This window comes from Lemur catta, chromosome 3 (assembly GCF_020740605.2).
Source record: "Lemur catta isolate mLemCat1 chromosome 3, mLemCat1.pri, whole genome shotgun sequence".
NCBI lineage: Eukaryota > Metazoa > Chordata > Mammalia > Primates > Lemuridae > Lemur > Lemur catta.
Genome location: NC_059130.1, coordinates 33,577,786 through 33,586,273, shown reverse-complemented (window position 1 = coordinate 33,586,273; position 8,488 = coordinate 33,577,786).

The window sequence follows — 8,488 nt, the reverse complement described above, 5'->3', positions numbered from 1 at the left end:
TCCTTCCAGGGCAGGAGCTTTGTTTGCCCATCTTTTCACTCACAGTGCCCCATCATGGGAGCCAATGCCTAGCAGAGCTTAATAAATATTTCCCCAGCTGAATTCACATTAGGACCCAGACATCGGAAGTGAAAGGGGGTTCCCGGAAACCATTTACAGAGTCTGAGTCTAGGGAATTTGGAGTGGGGACTGTCTGTGTCACCACAGTGCCACTTGGAGGTAAGGGATAAAAAGACTGGGCTTTTTTAAATGAGGAGATCCCTCAGACCCATAGATGCAGGGCCTCAGGATGTTTTTTAAAACCCTGAAAGGGAAATGACTTGCTAAGAGGTGATGTGCGAGATAGCAAATGGAAGCTTGTAGGTCTGAGTAAAACCACTTCCTCTACTCCCTGTTTATCAAAGAACCCCCGCCTCCTCTGTTCTGAGCCACTCTTTGCAGATGAGCCTGGTCTCCCAGCTCCCTGGCTGTATCTCTTCCTCCTTTTTGTGTGAGGCAGAAAGTGACTGCTACCCAGGAAGAATTTTAGATCCTGAGTAGAAAAATTGTAAGCAGATACAGCAACCACTTGAGAATAAAAAAAAAAAAAAATAGTGGTGTTTCTCCAGCATCCTCTGAGATTTGGCACATTTCATTTCATTTCATCTACACATTAGCCTTAGGACCCTCCCTCTGCCTGACATCACCTCCCCTTCCCGACCCCCTCCACCTCTAACATACAGCTTCCCCTGGTCAATACACACTCGTTCCTCCATGCTCAGCTCACATGTCCCTTCCTAGGAGAGGTCTTCCCTGCTGTTCCAGACTATATCCGATGCCCATATTTTGCTCTTTTTGTACAATATCTTTCCTTCATAGCAGTTTTCAAATTTTGTCTTTACATATTTCCCCCTGTGACTATTTGATTAATGACTCTCTTCCTTCACTGGACCATGAGTTCCATCAGGACACAGACCCTATCTAGTTTTGTTCACCATTTGTATCCACAGTGCCTGTTCCTGTGCAAATTACAGAGGAAGTCCTCAACATATAATATTTTGTTCAATTCTTGAAGATGCAACAGTCTGTGCGGCCTTTAACTGCATTACCTGAGATGCGGCAATCCTTCGGCACGTGTCTCAATGACAAAGCTAGACATCGTTCTCTTTATTCCTCAGTGTTTTCCCTAAATAGAGTCTATAGGCTGGGCACAGTGGCTAACACCTGTAATACCAGTACTTTGGGAGGCTGAGGTGGGAGGATTGCTTGAGGCTAGGAGTTCAACACCAGTCTAGGCAACATAGCAAGACCCTGTCTCTACAAAAATTTTTTTAAAAATTAGCCCGGCACAGTGTTGCATGCCCGTAGTCCCAGCTACTCAGGAGGCTGAGGCAGGAGGATCACTTGAGCCCAGGAGTTGGAGGCTATAGTGAGCTATCTATGATCGCAACACTGCACTCCAGCCTGGCAAGAGAGTGAGATTTTGTCTCAAATAATAATAATAATAAAGATTCTATAAAACCTTTGTTGTAAATGTGGTAGGAAAATATTGATTTTACTTCCTATGCAGGAAACAAGAGTTAACACAATAGAACTAAAACTGTCATCCTTTGAAATATATCCTTACGAGACTGGCCCCTGGCTGGTGTCTGGGAACTTGGACTTTGGGAGGGTTCCTACTATTCCTTAATAAGAATGGCTCACACTGTACCCAAACTGCTTGCACAACAATTTGGTTTGTGCTGAAAAACTGCTTTCATTCTTGGATTCTGGAATTTTGGTACATGCTAGGCAAAGTGCCTACATCACTGACTGTGGAGCCTAGACTCCTAGGCTGTGGCAAGCTTCCTTGATATATAAGATTGCAAAAGTGTTGTCACAACATGTTGTTAAAGGAATTAAGCATGGCCTGTGTGACTCTATTAAGAGAGGAGTCCTGGAAGCTTACACCTGATTTCTCTGGACTTTTCTCTATGTACCCTTTTCCCTCCACCGATTTTGTTTTATATCACTACAATAAATCATAGCCACGAGTATGGCTATATACTGAGTCTTGTGAGTCCTCCAGTTAATCATCAAACCTAGAGTGGTCTTGAAAACCCCTAATACACCTCCTGAATGTTTTTGCAATCTATCTACTTGTCTTCTTTCATCACTAGCTCCAGTAGTCAAAGTCATCATCATCTCTTATCCAAGCAACAGCACTTTATCTCCTACAGTTATGCTTGCTCCAGTCTACTCTGTTCTCTAACCACATCAGAGTGATCTTTCCAAAGTGCCTACACGGTTATGTTGCCCATTCTAATGTAATCTGGTGGTGGAAAGAACCAATGGATTGCTCCGGTATATGGTTTTATATCTGTAATAATTCATAAGTTGAAAGTTTGTAATTAGAAAACTCCTTTAATCAGAAAAAAATGGAAATAATATTCAGGGATCTAATTCCCAAAAGTGTACCAAGCCTGGACAATCTTATGGACGAGTTCTCCCACCTACAACAAAAGGATAATTTTCACGTCATTTTAATGTCCCAAAGTACAGAAAACAGTGGGAAGCTTTCAAATTCATTTAACACTATAATACAGCAGTGATTTCAGAGCTAGCTGAAGATGACCCTCCAAAGAGAGATAAATAGACCAGAGGTTAGCAAATCATGGCCTGTGACTGAATCCGGCTGTCCACTTGCTTTTATGTGACTTGTGGACAAAGAATAGTTTTTACATTTTTAAATGGCTGGAAAACTTCCAAAAAAGAATAACATTTTGATGTGTGTTAAAATTATATGAAATTTAAATTTCAGTGTCCATAAATAAAGTTTTGTTGGAATACAGCCAACACTCATTCTTTTATGCATTGATTATGGCTGTTTTCATGCCACAACAGCAAAGCTGAGTATGGTACACAAAGTCTAAAATATTCACTACCTCAAATTTAACAGAAAAAGTCTGCCACATCATGATATAGAGCAATCTCACTTATAAATGTTAAAAACCTTAATTTAAACTTTAGCAAATTGAACCAAGCAGTGCTTTAAAAGAAAAAATGCAACAAGTAGGACTTATCCTCAGAATGTAAGAATTTATCTTTAAGAAATCATCTATTGTAATTTGCCATTTAAACAAATTAAAGGAGAGGAAGAAAAAACATAATCATCTTGACAGGTTCCACAAGATATATTTGATAAAATTCCACAAGATATATTTGATAAAATTCAACACCCATGACTGATTAAAAACAAAATTACTAGCAAGCTAAAAATAGAAGGTGTTTCAGTCAACGTCCAGTTAGGAAAACTGAAACCATGTTAAATATGGCAAATTCAGCAAAGTGAATACGGGAAACTAATTTAAAAAGTGATGAAGGAATAAAACAAGGAAGCTGAGGTTATCAAACAACCAATAATTCTGGGAAGTTGCTAACACTCCCACGGAAATTTGCCTTTGGAACCAGTGCTGTTGCCTTGCAGGATTCTAGTAGTTCACAATCTCATCAAAATTATAAGAGCCCAGGAGACGAAAGTCACCCACACTGCAGCTGCCACCATCAAAAAGCCTCAGCCCACAAGTACCGTGCTGCCAAGACTCCTGGAATGCTCGCTGGCACTGCACTGCTAGACCAGGAACCCTGCAGCTGGACCACCTTCCACTGTTGCTGCCAATATTGAAGACATCATTAGAAACCAAGATTAAGAGGAAAACATCATTTCTTCCTTCCTCCCAGCTTTCACCTGTAGCTCCCATGGATAAAATCTAATCAGAAGCCATCTGGCAAAGGAAAGATAAATGTAGTTTGCAGGCTTCCAACCCTCTGAAAAACAGAGGAAAAGCACAGAAGAGTGGGAATAGAGCTGAGAAGGAGACAAATTCCTAGAAACATATAATCCACAAAGACTGAATCATGAAGGAATAGAAAATCTGGCTAGACCTATAATGACTAAGAATATTAAATCAGTAACCAAAAGCTTCCCAACAAAGAAAAGCCCTGGACCAGATAGCTCTACTAGTCACCAAACATTTAAAAAAAAATGTTAACCCTAATCCTCTTCAAACTCTGCCAAAAATTGAAGAGGAATATATTAGTCCACTCAGTCTTCCATAACAAAATACCACAGACTGGGCAGCTTAAACAAATGAAATTTATTTCTCATAGTTCTGGAGGCTGGGATGTTCAAGATCAAGGTGCCAGCCCCTTTGGTTCCTGGTGAAGGATAGTAGTTGGCCACCTTCTCAATACATCCCCACATGGTGGAGAGAAAGTGAGAGCTCTGGTCTCTCTTCCTTTTTTTTATAAGGGCACTAATCCCATCATGAGGGTCCCACCTTCATGAACTCACCTAATTACCTCCCAAAGACTCCACCTCCAAATACCATCACATTGGGGGTCAGGGCTTCAACATATGAATTTGGAGAGGTAAAAATATGCAGTCCTTAACAAGGAGGGACCACTTCCTAACTCATGCCAACATTACCCTGATACCAAAGCCAGATGAAGACACTAAAAGAAAATAAAGCTACAGATCGATATAAAAATGTTCACAAAATAATTAGCAAACCAAATTCAGCAGCCTATTAAAAAGATTATATATCGTGACCTAGTGGAATTTATTCTTGGAATGCAAGGATAATTCAACTGCAAAAATCAATCAATGTAATACACCACATTAACAGAATGAAGGAAAAAAGCACCTGATTATCTTAGTTGATACAGAAAAAGCATTGGACAAAATTCAACCCATTTTCATGATAAAAATATCCAACAAACTAGTAATAGAAGAAAACTTTCTCAACATAATAAAGGCCATATGTAAAAGATCCACAGCTAACATCATACTCAAAGGTGAAAGTCTGAAAGCTTTTCTCCTACGAACAGGAACAAGACAAGATGCTCACTTTCACCACCTCTATTCAATGTAGTATTAAAAGCTCTAACCAGAACAATTAGACAAGAAGAAGAAATATTTTTTTTTTATAATTTTTTTTAAATCATGTAGAATTAAATGTTATTTTGAGTTAATAATTTATCAGTTGTGTGTGTGGCTTTTGGCTTTTTTTTTTTTTTTTTTTTTTTCCCCTTTCCAATCACTGATTTTTTTTTTTTTTTAATTTTTATATTTTTTTTTATTTCAGCTCATCATGGGGGTACATAAGTTCAGGTCATATACATTGTCCCTGTCCCGCCCATCCCCCCGAGTCAGAGTCCCAAGCGCGTCCGCTCCCACTCTCCAGACAGTGCGCCTGGCACTCGCCATGTATTCATACCTCGATCCCCTCCCCCCCCACCTCCCCGGGTCTGCACCCTCAAGCATGACCATTCCCCAGAGGGTGCGCAATGCACTCGTCATGTAGGCATACACCCATCCCCTCCCCCCACCCCCCCATCCCAGTCTGATATCCAATTGGTATCCTTCCCTGATGTACATTTAGGTGATGATCAGGGAAACCAGTTTTCTGGTGAGTACATGTGATGCTTGTTTTTCCATTCTTTGGATACTTCACTTAGTATAATGGGTTCCAGCTCTCTCCAGGAGAACCAAAGAGATGTCGTATCATCGTTATTTCTTATAGCTGAGTAGTACTCCATGGTATACATATACCACAGTTTACTAATCCATTCGTGGATTGATGGGCACTTGGGTTGTTTCCACATCTTTGCGATTGTGAATTGTGCTGCTATAAACATTCGGGTACAGGTGTCTTTGTTAAAGAATGACTTTTGTTCTTCTGGGTATATGCCCAATAATGGAATTGCTGGATCAAATGGTAGGTCTACTTGAATCTGTTTAAGGTATCTCCATATTGCTTTCCATAGGGGTTGCACTAGTTTGCATTCCCACCAGCAGTGTATGAGTGTTCCTGTCTCTCCGCATCCACGCCAACACGTGTTGTTTTGGGATTTTTTGATAAAGGCCATTCTCACCGGAGTTAAGTGGTATCTCATTGTGGTTTTGATTTGCATTTCCCTGATGATTAGGGATGTTGAGCATTTTTTGATACGTTTTTTGGCCATTCTTATGTCTTCTTTTGAAAAATTTCTATTCATGTCCTTTGCCCATTTTTTGATAGGATTGTTTGATTTTTTCTTGCTGATTTTCCTGAGTTCTAAATAGATTCTTGTTATCAGTCTTTTATCTGATGTGTAGTATGCGAAAATTTTTTCCCATTCTGTAGGCTGTCTGTTTATTTTCGTGACTGTTTCTTTGGCTGTGCAGAAGCTTTTTAATTTAATCAGGTCCCATTCGTTTATTTTTGTTGTTGCTGCAATTGCCTTAGGGGTTTTCTTCATAAATTCTTTGCCTAGACCAACGTCTGTGAGAGTCTTTCCTACGTTTTAAGAAGAAGAAATATTAATAAAAGATATCTCAATTGAAAAGGAAGAAGCAAAATGATCTTTGTTCACAGATGACATAATCTTACATGTAGAAAATCCTAAAGGTTACACACACACTGTTAGAGCTAATTAAAGACTCAGCAAAGTTGCAGAATACAAAATTAACACAAAAATAAGTTATATTTCTATAAACTAATAATAAACAATCCAAAGGGGAAATTAAAAAAAATAATTCCACTTACAGTAACATCAAAAAGAATAAAATAGGTAGGAAGAAACTTAACCAAGGAGACAAAAAACTTGTACACTGAAAGCCACCAGGCATTGAGGAAAGAAATTATAGACGACATAAATAAATGGAAAGATATCTCATGTTCATGGACTGAAAGACTCCATATTATTAAGATGACAATACTACTCAAAGCAATCTACAGATTCAATGCAATCCCTATCAAAATCCCAAAGATGTTTTTATAGAAATAGATAACTCATATTAAAATATATATCAAATCTGAACAGACATCAAATAGCTGAAACAATCTCTAAAAAGAAGAACAAAGTTGGAGGATTCACACTTGCTGATTTCAAACCTTACTACAAAGGTATGGTAATCAAAACAGTATGGTACTGGCATAAAGACATACAGACCAATGGAATAGAATAGAGAGCCTAGAAATAAACCCTTTAATATGTGGTCAAATGATTTTTGACAAGGGTGCTGAGAGCACTTAATGAGGGTAAGGACAGTTTTTTCAACAACTGGTGCCGGGACAACTGGATAGCCACGTGCAAAAAATAAACTTGGACCCCTATCACATACCATATACAAATATTAACTGAAAATGATCAAATGCTTAACTGCAAGAGCTAAAACTATAAAACTCTTAGAAGAAAACAGAGAAAATCTTAATGACATTGGATTCGTCAATGATTTCTTGAATATGATACTTAAAAAATGGGCAACAAAAGAAAAAATAGATAAACTGGACTTCATTAAAATAAAAAATTTTAGTGAATCAAAAAACACTTTCAAGAGAGTAGGAAGGCAACACACAGAATGGGAGAGCATATTTGCAAATCAAATACCTGATAGGAATCAATATCCAGAATATATAAAGAACTCCCACAACTCAACAAAAAATGTAAACAATCCAATTTAAAAATGGGCAAAGGACTTAGACATTACTTCAAAGAAGATATGCAAATGGCCAATAAGCACACAAAAAGATGCTCAATATTACTAGTCATTAGGGAAATACAAACCCAGACCACAGTGGGATACATTAGGATAGTCATTACCAAAAAACGAAAAATAACAAACGTTGGCAAGGATGTGGAAAAATTGGAACCCTTGCTCCAATTCCAGGTAAGAATGTAAAATGGCGAAGCCACTATGGAAAATAGTTTGGCAGTTCCTGAAAAGGTAAACATAAAATTACCACATGATCCAGCAATTTCACTTCTCGGTGAACCCAAGGAAATAGATACCTATACGCCAATGTTCATAGCAGCATTATTTACAATAGCCAAAAGGTAGAAACAACCCAAGTGTCCATTAACAGATGAATGGATAAACAAATGTAGTATATACATACAATCGAATATCATTCAGTCAGTTATAAAAGGGAATGAAGTTCTGTATAAGCCATAATACAGATAAACCTTGAATACATTGTGCCAAGTGAATAAGCCAGACACAAATGCACAAATATTGCATGATTCCACTTACAGGCAGTACCTATAAGAGGCAAATTCATAGCAACAGAAAGTATTAATAGATTAGAGGTTGCCAGGACCTGGAGGGAAAGGGAATGGTTAGTCATTGTTTAATGATCACAGTTTCTGTTTGGGGTATTGAAAAGGTTTTGGAAATAGATATTATTGATGATTACACAACATTGTGAATATAATTAATGCACTGAACTGTATGCTTAAAAATGGTTAAAATGATAAATTTTAGGTTACAAAACCACAATATATAAGTTAGGTTATTTTACCACAATGAAATGATTCCCCCAAAATGAAAAAAGTATGTAGATAGAAAATGAAAATTCCAATTGACATTGCACAATTAAGATTTTTGTACTTGGCTCAGAAAAAGTAAACAAAACAATAATAAATTTTTAAATTAGGATTTTTTACATGGAGGAAGAAGTTCTCACCACGCCTCTGAGAGGAAGGG